The sequence below is a fragment of the Equus asinus genome, chromosome 7, assembly GCF_041296235.1.
Source record: "Equus asinus isolate D_3611 breed Donkey chromosome 7, EquAss-T2T_v2, whole genome shotgun sequence".
Lineage (NCBI taxonomy): Eukaryota > Metazoa > Chordata > Mammalia > Perissodactyla > Equidae > Equus > Equus asinus.
Window position 1 is genome coordinate 16,053,898 of NC_091796.1, and position 12,471 is coordinate 16,066,368.

Genomic DNA, 12,471 nt, shown 5'->3' on the forward strand with positions numbered 1-12,471 from the left:
GACGACATAAAAAGTTTTATAACTTACTTTTCTCCTTCTTCCATGGAGTGCACTATTTTTGCATTTTCCTGAGCTTGTCACTTTAGTTGTGGAGTTCACTTCATGCTGCCAGCTCCCACTGTATGTCAGAACAACTTAAAGTGGTCCTCCCTTGGCCAGTTTGAAATTGGTCCTTAAATTATAATCAGCTCTAAAGGAGGCTGTTGGATGTAGGAAATTTAGTCCAGTAACTTTGAGGGGAGAATGCTGCACCCAGTTAAAGCTTTCCTTCCCCCTCTGCTAGTGCCATGGGTGAGAACACATCTCTTGGGGGAGATAAGATCCAGCCAGCCACCAAGTTGCTGATGCAACCTAAAGCTACTTGGGAAGCAAGTGAGAACAAAAGGCATCACTTATGTTAGGTGATTAGCGGCAAATGATGTATGGGGGTGGGAGGGAGCCTGGCGTATACAAGGAAGGCGGGCTGGCAGTTGCCCTTGTCTAGAGGGGGGAAGGACAAAGAATGCTGTCCCTGAACATTTGAGGCCCTGGGGGATTTCTTAACAGAATCAAACGGCAAAGGACTGTTAGCAGCCTTGTACAGTAAGAGCTAAAGTTCTTTGGACATGTTGGCCTCACAGACAGCTGAGAATATCTAGTGGCAAATACCTATCAACTACTATGTATTTCAGAAACGAAAGATACATAATGGGAAGGCTAACAAATTGCATGTCTTTTCCACTTAGCGCTGCTTAGTAAGTAAATGCAGCATCTCAGTTTCCAGTAAGTAAATGTAGTATCTCAGCTGAGCTGCTCTTTCACATTATTGTTAATTAAATAATACTCCCTAAGAAATCTGTCATTACTGGCAGCTGGCAATGGGTTTGTTGAGTTTGCCTGAGGCTGTTAATGCTCCAACAAACGGGCTCTTAATTGCCATAAGAGGTAATTTCACTGGGGATTGTAGTTCACTTTTCCCAATGATTTTATAGTATGTTTTATATCTTAAACTTCCTTTTTGTTTCTATGTCTGGAGTTCCATAAGGCCAGAGGGATCATTCTCTAATGATTCATCCATTGAATTAGCCATTCTCCATAATGGAAAAAATGCATGTTGTTATTGAATCTGTAATTTTTCCCTCTATTTCCATTATGACTAAAGAAAAGCAATTAATAAAAGACTTTAAAATTAGCTTAATTTTCCCCTGTTCATTTCATTACTTATCCTTTGAAATAAGTGAATTTTACTGGGAGAAATGATTTCTGGTATGTCATAGATGTAACTCTGACATTACTTCTTGTCAACTGTTTTCCTGGTAGACAGGAGTGTTGGGTGAGTAGAACAATTATGAGTAGATATGGTTGAAAGGGGGAAAGATGAGGGCATTTAGCCCCAGAGAAGAACATGTGCCATGGCCTAGAATTTAAAGCGACCTTATCTTCAAACGTTTTCCTTTTGTTCATGAGCAGAGAATAAGGACAAATATTCAGAAAAAGTTACCTTTTTTTCCAGTGCTATAAAAGCTTCCATATGCCATTTCAAAAAGAAGTGCTATTTCAGCCTTTTCTTAAATGACCTCTTTTTCATTATAATGTAATATATTTTTTCACCTTTTGACTGGTACTTTGGTTTTTTTAAATAAAGTTACATACTTGTTTCAGAGGAATTACACTTCAGAATGCATCTCAGTGGCATTTCATCCTAACAGTTTCGTTTGGTTGAATTAATGTGCAGCTGTACCCTAGTGAAGGAAAGAGAGAGGCAGAGACAGAGAGAAGATAGGAGAGGCTTATTTAATCCAACCTTCAAGCATAACTTTCTTCAATTTCACATTTCAGCATCATTATAGTAAGCTTTATGTGTAATAAAAGCATAATTTAGCTGGAGAGTACTAAAACATATATATCCACATTATATCAGTGATTTACTGTCCTGTGGTCAAAATAGTTCCCTTTCTTCCTCTTCACCAAGTTCACGTTTTGTTGTCTGGTGTCACTTGATAATCTTTCATTCTCCTGTTTTTTTTCTTTTTTTCAGGTTCTATCTCTCTCTTTTTCCCATTAAGATGTGAATGGGCAGGCATCTCGGCCAATATGTCTATACATGGCTGAATACACTTGGAGAAAAGCAGGGTCTCCTTTTGTCTGGACCCTGGATGGCTGCGTGTCATTCCGCACCAACGGGCAGGGCCTCCCTCACAGTAGGAACTTTGCAATAATTGCCAGAACAAATTGAGCTCAGGCTTATCAGTTCCTTTCCTTTTTCAGTTGGAAAATGGAGGGAATGGGAGAACAAGGCCATTTTTGACCAATGACAATACAGCGTAGAAATAGATTGGATACAGCCAGTGCCCAGTTGTGCTACAGACAACAGTTATGGGATATATTGTGTACAGGAATGATAAGATGTGACCCTACAGTCACCAAGCTCACCGAGCCTTGTTTTCCCCACATGCCCTGAGCATTCCTGTAATTACGAGCTGCATATGCAGCAGTTGGCAGGGGAATTAGTGGAATTAAACACATACAGCCTGCAGAGGTGAACAAACATTGATGTGACTGCTTGGTGCTTGTATTCTTTTTGCATCTGGTAGAGACCAGCAGAGGCAACACTCAAATTGTTTCCAGCAGGGAGCAATGAGAAAAATGGTCTTTGGTGAGAAGGCTGAATACAGGGGAAAATACTCATTTAAAAATAGCTTACTTTTTTTTCCTATACAAATTTTTATCAGAATCTCTATGAATCATTGACGTATTTCATATGTGATATCTGCAGTGTATCTAGCTCTCTGTTTGGTGTCTATGTACGTATGTGTGTCTGCATGTTTTTGTTCATTTATTAATCCCACTTGTATGTAGGTAGGTACAAACTATAATGTCCATTTGTAAATGTAAGTGAAAACAGATGTACTAGCAGAGGTGATTTTTTCTTATATATATATTCAGACTCCCAAGGGTGATTCAAAACCTAGAAAATGCCACAAGCTCGTGTCCAGAAATCCTTCCACCTTAATAGAAGACGATTTTGGGCTTGAGGGTTACATGCAAAACCAAGGCTGTGTGCTGTGTTGTCACTACAGGACGGTTGGGAGGCAGGGCCCTCAACAAACTGGGCAGCCAGCCTAGTGTTTCAGAACCGTGAAAGCAGTCAGACCACCTGTCCATGTGACAGCCGAGACTATATATTTTTAATAATGTTATTTAAATAAACATTTGGGTGTGTGTGTGTGTGTGTGTGTGTGTGAGTGAGTGAATTCTCATTCACAGGGGTTAAGCTTTGTTCAGCTGCTTCCAGAGCAACTGGAGGTAGACAAGTCAAGGCGCTACGGCCAACTGAGTGGCTTTCCATCTGCCCTCTGCTTTGCTTGAAAATAACCAGCCAGACCAACGGTTTTGCTTTGTTCGGCTTTTTTCTGATCTGAAGCAGAGGCTGACATGAAACAAACATGGCATTTCCTTTTGAAAATTGGATTCTGAAATTGGCTTCATCTTTCTAGAAGCACAGTGCTTTAGCAGTTCCTTCCCAGTTTTGTGAATGTCATGTAAACAGTTTGCATATAAAGCTCCAAATTTGGAGGAAATTACCACATTAGGTTTTTGCGATTTTTTGGGGGGAGGTGTTTGGTTTTTGGTGGTCATGAAGGGATATGTTGTAGTGGGATGAATGGGAGTGGTTTCCCCTGAACAGAAAGGGATGAAGAAAATAGGGGAACAAATTAATAGTAGAGAACACGTTTGCCAGTCTTTTATTAGCGGTGTTAAAGGAGACACAGCAAATGTGAAGTCATGCAAATATGGCTTCTTGAAGAACTTCATTATCATCACGCACAAGCTATAGTTTACAATAAATGGCCACGGGGACCCCCGTAGGTCATGGCCCATGGCCAGCTCACTGCAATGGAAATGACACTTACAGTAAGGCGAGTCCCCTGGACATGATCTATGAAGTATGGATGACAGTACGTTATCTAAGCCAGTTGCACTGTAGTGATTTGAAATTGGGAGACTTGTAATGGAGCAAGCAAGGAGAAAAAAATACTAGAGGAATGCAGTCTCTTAAAGATCTCCTAGCAGAGAGAGACTGCATATGCTTATGCTTGAAAGGAGAGGTAAGAAAAAGAACATTCTTAGAAGAGAGTTAATAATCTTCTTTAATACTGACCCGTCCCCCTCCCCAAACACATGCACACGCCCACACACCCTGCACATAGAAATGAAAAGAGATTTCCCTTGCTCCTAACATCCTTAGCATACCTTGATATCTTGAATCTTTAGGAGATGTAAGGAAAAAGAGCTATTTTAGGGTGAAATAAGGATTTGAGAATGCTGGCTACCAAGACTGTCATTTCCGTTCTCCATGCATGCAATATAAAGGGGAGCTATGCAATTTTAACTTGATTTTACTTTGAACTTGTGATGGAATCATGGCTGCTCTCACAGACACAGTTGAGACATATGGACTTACTAGTGAGAGCACTCCCCAAGAAGGGCCCTGTGCTATCTACAGAATCAAAACTCCACTGGAGGCAGTCGGACGTGCTGTGTAGCTGGATTGCCTGGGTTCCAATCTCAGCTCCACCCTTTACAGGCTGTGTGAACTTAACTTCTTTGTGCGTCTCTTTCCACATCTGCAAAATGGAGCTGACAGTAGCAGTAGCTGGTCATAATCTACTACCTAAGTCAGTGTATGTGAAGCACTGGGAACGGGGCCTGGGCACACTGTCGGTGCTCCATAAATACTAGCTATTCGTATTAGTGAGAGAAACACTATGGGCTATGGCATCAGGTTTAGATTCCACTTCTCTGTGTTTTTTTTTCTGTGGCAAATTATTTAATCTTTCTGAGCTCAGAGAGTTATTCCAATGCGCAGAGTTGCAGGCTTGCTCTAAGGAGTAAGTCATCTTCTACATGCACCATGCAGAGCATTGTGTGTGGAGCATCATAGATGATGAATAGAAGTTTAATTCTTTCCCAAAGTAGAAAAGATGACACTCCTATGTGCAAACTGTAATGCTAGCCTTGTCTTGTAATTGTTTGGACCTTCTCTGAGTTTTTTTGAATGAAACTTGGGATTTCACATCAGTTATTGGTCAGCAGTGGTGATTTCCCTGAAGCTATTGAAATCACAAACCCTGTACTTGGTGGATAGTAGGAAATGGAAGCTTTTAGAATGGGATGTAAAATTCTACTTGGCTTGTCAAAAGGACACTCTATTCCTGACATATTTTTTGGGGAAAAACAGACTGAAACACCACAAATGAGCTCCTTCATTGTGCCTATGTGCAAATTGTCAGATTCTCAAGAAGAGAGGAAGGAAAGTTATGCCATAAAAGTCTCTCAAATATAGAAAGAATATGAAATATATTTTCCAATAAAATACTTTGCGCATAATTCTAATGATAGAATCTGACTGGGGATATCTTAGCAATATGTCTCCTCGATGGCAGACTCGCCATTGTCTATGTAGCCTCTTATTAGAAACTATTGTAGGGGCTGGCCTGGTGGCGCAGCAGTTAAGTGCACACGTTCGGCTTTGGTGGCCCAGGGTTCACCAGTTCGGATCCTGCGTGCAGACATGGGACTGCATGGCAAGCCATGCTGTGGTAGGCATCCCACATATAAAGTAGGGGAAGATGGGCACGGATTTTAGCTCAGGGCCAGCCTTCCTCAGCAAAAAGAGGAAGATTGGCAGCAGTTAGCTCAGAAAGAAAGAAACTATTGTAAACACCTGTTGGGGTGCCAGTGCAGCAGATGTCTAATAACAAGGCCCCCTCCCCCAAAGGATGGGCCCCTGCAGCCATGTTTATAACAAAGGACTTTGTCCCTCTCCCAGGCCAAAGCTGTTTGGAACAGAGTGGACATTTGAGTCAAGGTGGGCCAGGCAGGTTCTGTTTCCTGGGAATGTGGACTTGGGATGTGCAAAGATGGCTGGCGTGCTGTGTCCTGCAGAGGCAGTGCAGAGGAAGTCGGGCAAAGAAGAGAGGGAGCCAGGGAGGGCAGGGGAAGAGAGATGGCTCTTCCTCCCAGCTCCTGGGCCTCGGGAGGCTGAGCTGAGCCTCCTGCCTTTCGATTCTGTGCCATACCTTTATAACCACGCACTGATTTCCCCCTTTTCTTTAAAATCAGCTTGAGGGAATTTTGGTTCCTTCAGACTAAAATTTTACTAGCAGGAGTTCTATCTATCTCATGGAAAACTGACCTCAAGTTGTGGATCCAGGGAAAACAGTTTTGAGATCTTGATAGAGTTAATCCTCTCCCCCAACCCCTAGATTGTTTTGAGCACCTTTATTAATAAGGTGAACTGCAGAAGGTAAAGTCATAACAAGATGGCCTTGGAAGAAATGGTGGTGATATCATGAGCTGCACATTCTGTAACTTTCCATGACTGGAACTTCATGTCATAGAAGGATTTATGAATACTGATTTTTAAGAAAATGCACTGTGATACAGCATTTAAGTGAAATAGTAAGTTTCTATTGTAAATGTTAGAAAATAAGTTTGAACATTGGTGAGATAACTAAGGTAGAATTCTTTTTCTTTTTTGTATAAGGGTAGGTAGAGAATCACTCTGAGAATTATTTACCTATTGTAAATCTTAGATTTGTATTTATTTCAAAAAGTAATGGATTGCTCTTCAAACAATGAAAAGAATTGTTTGCTGCTTTTAAGGAATATGCCTTTATTTATATTTATGTTGTTTAGGTGACAAGTACAGCGGCTTCCCAGGGCAGATCCCCGTGTATCTGGGTGGGTTACTGGAGTTCTCTGTGGAATTAGAATGAGGATAATTTTTGTTGACTTTACACTTACAAATATCCCCTTCCATCTGTTTTCTGGATGCTTCGATCCTTCTTGTTTCATTTCAATGTTAATTTTCAAAATGGGATATTAAAATTCACCTGGTATGATAAAATTCCAGGCCATCATTTTCTGAAAGTTAAGAATCATTTTATTTCCAAAATATTAAAGTTGAAAAATGTTTTGGAGCTCAAATGTTGATTCAGTTTTGCAAGCCTGGTAGCTCTAACCAAATCCAGGATTCTTATTGCCATTTCTGTTTTATTTTCTTCATTGCGATGGGAAATATGTATTACTAGCAAAAGGTCCACACAGTTAGAAGATGAGAATGGTCCCGTTCTTTGTAAGAAATGGTGGTTGTAACTGTCAAATGCAAAGTTATACTTGAGAGAGGCCAGGAGTCCACAGGGTGACTAGACTTAATAGATTTGGTGCTGTTCTTTGCTTGTTAGTGGCCATAGGAGTACACATGTGGAAAGCAACAAGTGCCAGTGCCATTGTTGACAGTGACCCTATTTTCAATTTCAATTTTAAAAAATATCAGGGGATGTTCTTGGGCAAACAGGCCAACTAATTTATTTCCAGTGAGCTCTGTGATGATCATGTTTAAAATATTCCCTAGGATTTATGTGGGAGTTGAAGTTGTTTGCTATTACCAGGCTTATTTAGAAATGATTGATTCCATTTGTAGATATTGTCATTTCCTGAAGTTAGTTATGAATCAAGATTATTGTTATACAGTGATAGATACTGTTGAGGATTTTCTAAATATGTTCAATGACTCCATAGCGTTTTTACAAGAATAATTCATATGCAGACCATGATGGAGGGTCCCAGCTAGTCTCCCTACAACCTCAACTGCCACTTCAGCTCTGTGTTTGGTTCATTAACATCTGCTTTCAAGTTTGAGAGGTCTGGCAATTTTCACTCTGATGCTAATGTTTCCTCCTAGTCCCGGATCCTGATAAATGGGTGTGGTTGCTTTCAGCTCCCTTGTGGCATCACGCACAGCCCACATTCACTTCTAGGCAGTGTTTTGATCAGGGGTTCTGTAGTGAGGATAGTTTTGACAAGAAACTGTCAGCTCCCATTGCATGCTGTGTCCTGGCTGGTGTTTCCAGGCTGGTAGGGTTGAACAGTGTATGAATCAAAGCATCAGAAAACAGATGGAAGGGGATCTTCCTGGAGATTGCCTGGTCTTTGCTAGCAGTGCAGTGAGGGCAAAAGGAGGCATTGATGTTTGGAGGGTGGAGGGCAGCAGGTGGGTGGCAAGCACTAGGGTTGAGGGCCGCAACTGGGCTAGGACAGGAAGAACAATGAGGAAAGTGACATTTCACACTGCAGGAGGAGTTAAACTTTTTTTTTTTTTACCTTGTTAAACCACTAAACTTCTTCCCTCAGATGTTCCTTTTCATTTTTCTTTTTTTAAATTAGGAACAGATTACCAAGCCGCATAAGCAGAAAACTCTGAGCTTACATAAAGCATATAATGGTGTTATCAATAAAATTTAAAAACCAAAATTACCATAGTGGTACATATTTAATTACATGCACACTCCTTAATGTGCTATATGGTAATAATGGCAAGTGAATTGCGAACATTGTAGGTGGTGTTACTTTTAAGAGGGAAGGGAACTAGTATTTATCGACTCCCCAATATCTGCTGGGCTCCATGCTGGGCGCTTTACATGTCTTATCTCATTTAATGTGCAGCTAAACAAGGATTTCCAGGGGCTGTTGTCGGGGGAGGAAGGAAAAGTTACACTCCGAGCCCCTTCGGAAGACCCAGGATTCTCTTTTCTTTGGCAGGGGCTCTCATCTTCCTAATGGTCCAGGGACTTTTACCCTCTCCCTAGTTTGGACTTTCTGGGCCCTGGGCCCTGGATCTTAGCCACGGTTGGACACAATGAGAACATAGCTCCTGCTCTGGATATCGGATCTAATCTTACCTTCAAGTTTCGCTAAGGGCTGGGAGCTGACCAGACAGCCTGTGCTCCAGCCTCCAGATTGGAATTCTATTTTACTACAAGGAAGCAGAACCCAAGGCAACTCCTCCTTTGAGTTTGAGGGAATGTGAGTAGAACCCTCTGCAGCCTCCTGCTCTGCTGTCTCCTCCTCCCCCATGAACAGCCTCACAAAGGGAAAGGAAGAGAGCCTAGTGGTGTGCTTTACAAGGAGGAGGCCCTCCACCCCACCCCTCTCAAACCCTTTGAAACATGTTTATTGACAGTGCCTGATATTGCAGTATTTAGAGTATGGCTTTTTTTAATCTTTTGGGATTAGGGAATTCTTTGAAAGTCTGATAACAGTCTTGACTCCACTCCTCAGAAAAATGTACCAATATTTACACTTCAAGTGAAGACAACTGTAGAGATTCACACACTGCCAAGGAAAACCTCTGGGAGGATGAGGAGGGTGGGTAAGGAGAGTCTTATCAGCCATTTATTATTTAGTGGGATTGTTTTATTCACTTGTTTACTTGAGATGTGCTTAAGGCAACAGGACCTGACGAGAGGAGGCGGGTGGTAGTGGTAAGAGATCACTTTGAAGTATGAGATCTTGTCGGGGAAGGAGGCCCAAGTTGGGAAGGTAGTGGGGCTTAGAGTGAAGGCCATGGAGGGCAGCCAGTCAGGGTGTACAGCCTTGCTACACAAAGTGTGGTCCATGGTCAGCAGCCTGGTCATCTTCCAGGGGCTTGTTGGAAATGCAGGATTGCCGACCTCGCCCAAGACATACTGAGTCAGAATATGTATTTTAACAAGATCCCACATTCAAGTTTGAGAAGCATGGATGTGTATTGAGGACACTAGGAAAGGAGTGGGGAGCCAGGGGTGAAGTTAAAGGAAGCTAGCAACCAGAAGAATGGTGCTGAGAGATGCCCATGAAGGTGACCCTGATGGCCTACAAGGGATAGAAAGAAGCTCAGACAGGAGGAGGGGGAAGAGACAATGGAAGGGGCCCTTGAAGTGGTACTCCAAGGGGAAAGTCTGGGAAGGAAGTGATGTATTTAAATACAGGCACAGAATTGTAACAACAAAAAGAAGTTGTTTACTACAATATGTTAAATCATGAATGGCACCTACGTTAGTGTGAATTATGTTTTCTAAACATTCAATTGGTATCAAAGAATTGTCATGCTAAATTATTTATTTATGGAGTAAATGACTTTAGGCAGGCTTCTATCTCTTTCCCTTGATGAACTTTTGAACTTATCATAAGTTTGTTTTCTAAAACCCTATGCCACGTAGGCAGTTGAATTACTTGAAAATCTCAAGATATGAAGTCATTCGCTCCTATTATTGGTGCAGCCATCACCGACATGCCCTAGACGCCCTTTTCTCTTTTCTAAGAGAATTTTTATCAAATGCTCTTTGGACGTATTACATTAGCAATTATTGCTTGATTTCTAACTGTTCTTGTGTTTTCTGAAGGCAAGTGAAAATAAATTATAATTTTTGAGCAGATAGAATAATACTATCATTTTGGTAAGATTGTGGGTTATATTCCATCACTGAGGAAATACTAGCCATGTATTATGGATTGAGTTGTGTCCCCTCCAAAAGATATGCTGAAGTCCTAACCCCTGGTACCTGTGAATGTGGCTTTATTTGGAAATAGGGCTTTGCAGATATAATCAAGTTAAGATCAGGCCATTAGGGTGGGCCCTTAATCCAATGTGACTGATGTCTTTCTAAGAAGAGGAGAAGACAGACACAGAGGGAAAGTGGTCCTGAAAAGATGGAGGTTGGTGTGATGCTGCTGCAGAGCCAGGGAACTCCTGGGGCTACTGGAAGCTGCATGAGGCGAGGGAGGCTCCTCCTCTAACGGCTTGGAGGGAGCACAGCCCTGCCCACACCTTGATTTTGGACTTCTAGCTCCCAGAACCGTGAGACAAGAAATTTTTGTTGTTTTAGGCCATCCAGTTCATGGTACTTTGTTATGGCCGCCTAGGACACTACACTACCATGCTTAACTATTCTGTAGTTAGTAATTGTTTTGATCCAATTTTGAATGAGTTCATTAGTTTTGTATACTTCTGTTTGAGATGGAATAGTCATTATAGTTATTAAAGAAACTAAAACATTTTCCCAATTAATACTAAATTAAAATCCCCTACTTGTATAATTTTTATTTCGTCTGTATAGGCTGTGGGTCAAATTTACCTTTTCATGAAATGCCAGAATTGCTTTTTCTTTTAAAATTAAAAAACTCATTTGTATTATCTTAGTGAAAAAAATAAATAACAATGTCATACAATTCATTAGTACTTACTACATGAGATATTCTGAATAAGATTCTGATTAAAAAATATTGAAAGATATATTTACTTGTAAATCAATAAATTATTTGAAAATAAATGAAAAAAGTGTATTTAAATGTTATCTGATGTTAGCAGCTACAGGTGTCTAGGATATCTGTATCTTGCGAAAAATGGCAAAAACATGAGGAAAACACAAATGGCTAAGGAAAAAGGAAACTCTGCAAAACAGCTTATGCAATAAATACACCATATGGTCAAGGGATGTCAAAAATCTCAAATTTATTTTGAGACCAGAGTCAGTCTGATCCTGCAAATTACCTTCATTCAGGCAAGGATGGCGGAGCTGCCAGTCACGCCCATGGATGTCTGTCTTGAGTGTGAGGTCCAGGACTGTGTTAAACTGCAACGAGGGCAGCCGATTCTGAGACACCATGAGCTGGGTAAGCACAGCCTTGGCCGTGGGGATTGCTCTGGATGTTATGACCTCCTTGTACTGCATGAGGTTTCTGTGATTGGCTCCTCCACTTAAATGAGGTGTGTTTGCGTCCTCCTACACCTCCCACTTTTTGTTATTTCCCTAAGTGAAATTTAGCGTGAAGTCTGTTGTTTTGAACCCAATGCCAGGAAGACTAGTTACAAAGGTACCCAGAGGAGACTATTCCAAGATGGCTCTGAGATGTGAATATCATTGCAGAGTTATATCAAGGTCACTTGTATTTATTTTTTCCTAAACAGTTTCTTGACTTTAAAATGCCTTTGGAATTTCCAGCTCAAAATTCTAATCCCTTTCAGTGAGCTCAGTCTCTATGCAAAACTTGCTTCCCGCCTGCCAAATTGAAAGCATCTGGATGGAATACTGAATGTAGGTCATTTTTTTTTCGTGTGTCCTTCTCTAGAAGAAAGGAAATCAAATCCAATAACATCACACAGAGAGAGGGTAAAACAGTTCCAACAAGAGCTTTTTGTTTCAACGGTTGTTTGGAATTAAGTCTGTGACACTTCCCTCTTCCCTATCTCTACCTCTCAGGCCACCAGATCTCAATGGTTGATTTGAATGTTTAAAGTGATGCAGCTTTTTACTTTCCATTATCTCTATAGCACCATTCTCTGCTAAGGAGAATGACTAGAGATTTCTAGTTAATTCTTCAGGTTAATCAGGATGCACTTCCCTGTCTTCCCAGTTGAGGCTCTGAGTGAGATCTAGACAGAGCTCCTCAGACTTGGAAGTGCACAGGAACCTTCTGAGGGCCATGTTAACACGCAGATTTTTATTAGGTCGGTCTGGGGTGGGATCTGAGCTCTTGCATTTCTAAAAAGCTCTCAGGTAGTGTAAACAGCTGCTGGTTTGTGGACCACATTTGAGTAGCGAGGAGTGGCCCACTTTCTTGGCCCAGTCTCTCTCCCAACACCTGGCTATTTCTGGGCTTGGTATG

At 41.3% G+C, this 12,471-nt stretch overlaps 1 protein-coding gene across 4 annotated transcripts in view; it reads right to left on the reverse strand.

Moving 5' to 3' along the window:
- CDH20 (cadherin 20) overlaps positions 1 to 12,471 on the reverse strand; it is a 199,605-nt gene that overhangs the window by 70,082 nt on the left and 117,052 nt on the right. Inside the window, exon 2 of one of the 4 annotated variants that reach the window (XM_070512929.1) lies at positions 1,633 to 1,721. The exons of 2 other annotated variants lie outside the window; for them this stretch is intronic. The gene's annotated coding sequence lies outside the window, so the exon portion shown is untranslated. Of the gene's footprint in view, positions 1 to 27; positions 201 to 1,632; positions 1,722 to 12,471 lie in introns of those variants that run through there. One more of the 4 variants, XM_014859438.3, reaches the window with a different exon arrangement.